This window comes from Phodopus roborovskii, unplaced genomic scaffold, assembly GCF_943737965.1.
Source record: "Phodopus roborovskii unplaced genomic scaffold, PHOROB, whole genome shotgun sequence".
Classification (NCBI taxonomy): domain Eukaryota; kingdom Metazoa; phylum Chordata; class Mammalia; order Rodentia; family Cricetidae; genus Phodopus; species Phodopus roborovskii.
The window spans coordinates 36,674,714-36,676,352 of NW_026126407.1; the positions used below are offsets into that span (position 1 = coordinate 36,674,714).

General features: G+C 37.3%; 1 pseudogene; it reads right to left on the reverse strand.

Annotated features, from left to right (window-relative positions):
• Positions 1–783: 783 nt before the first annotated feature.
• LOC127219919 (uncharacterized) lies at positions 784–883 on the reverse strand (annotated as a pseudogene).
• Positions 884–1,639: the final 756 nt, after the last annotated feature.

Consider the following 1,639-nt stretch of genomic DNA (forward strand, 5'->3'; position numbering starts at 1 on the left):
TCTTGTTTTCCCCATCTATAGTGATTGAGAGTTTTTCTGGGTATAGTAGCCTGGGCTGGCATCGTGGACTCATAGTACTTGTAGAACATCTATCCAGGACCTTCTGGCCTTGAGGGTTTTCATGGAGAAGTCAGGTGTAATTTTGATAGTTCTGCCTTTATATGTTACTTGTCCTTTTTCCTTTGCTGTTCTTAATATTCTTTCTTTATGTTGTATACTAGATGTTTTGATTAATATGTGTTGAGGGGTCTTTTTTCTTTGGTCCAGTCTATTTGGTGTTCAGTATGCTTCTTATACTTTCATAGGCATGTCCTTCTTCATACTAGGGCAGTGTTCTTCAATGATTTTGTTGAATATGTTTTCTACACCTTTGAGCTGGGTTTCTTCACCTTCCTCTATGCCTATTATTCTCAGCTTAGGCCTTTTCATGATTTCCCATATTACCTGGATATTTCCTGTGAATAATTTGTTGGATTTAAGATTTTCTTCAGTCGATGAATCTATTTCCTCTAGTTTATCTTCAGCTCCTGAGATTCTCTCTTCCATCTCTTGTATTCTGTTGGTTATGCTTGTGTATGTAGTTCCCAATTGTTTCCCCAGTTTTTCTAATTCCAGCATTCTTCAGTTTGTGTTTTCTTTATTGTCTCTATTTCAGTTTTCAAGTATTGAAATGTTTTCTTCACCTGTTTAATTGTTTTTTTCTTGGTTTTCTGTACTTTCTTTAAGAGATTTGTTCATTTCTTCCACTTTTTTGTTTTTTTTATTCATTTTTAAAGGGATTTTAAAAATATAGAACATTACATGAATTTGCTTGTCATCTCTGGACAGGGGCCATGCTAATCTCTGTATCATTTATATTTTAGTATATATATGTGCTGCTGAATCAAGCATGATGCAATTTTTTTTGCATTTTATTTCTTATGGATAGCAGCATTTTTAAAAATGGATTATACTTTCAAGTATATTCTATATTAAATTCTGCCTACCAAAATCTACATATATATATATATGTATATATATATATATATAATTTTTTCTTATTTTACATATCAATCCCAGTTCCCTCTCCCTCTCTTCCTCCTTCCCATGTCCAATGAGCCCCCCTTCTGTCCCATTCCCCACCCACTCTACAGAGAGTGTGATGCCTTTTAGGAGGGATCATCAAAATCTGTCAAGTCATTTGGAGTCCGGTCTAGGACCTCTCTCCTGTCTCTAGACTAAGAGAGTATCCCTCCATGGGGAATGTGCTCCCAAAGTCCTATCGTGCACCAGGGATATATCCTGGTTTCACTGTCAGAAAGGTCCCTTAGACTGCTCAGGCCTTCTAACTGAGACCCATGTTCAGGGGCTCTGAGTTGGTCTAACACTTGTTTCCCAGTTATCATTCTGGGGGGCCATTATATCCTCTTTGTTCAAGTCAGCTGTCTCTGTGGGAATCTGTAGCCTATACTTGACCCCTTTCCTTATCACTCCTCCCTCTCTGCAAACGGGTTCCAGGAGTTTGGCTGCATATTTATCTGTTGGTGTCTGCTTCTGTTTTCATCGGCTACTAGATGACTCTATGATGGCATATAAATAGTTATCAATCTTATTATCAGGGAAAGGCATTTAATGTAGCCTTTCTACTGTTGTTCAGATT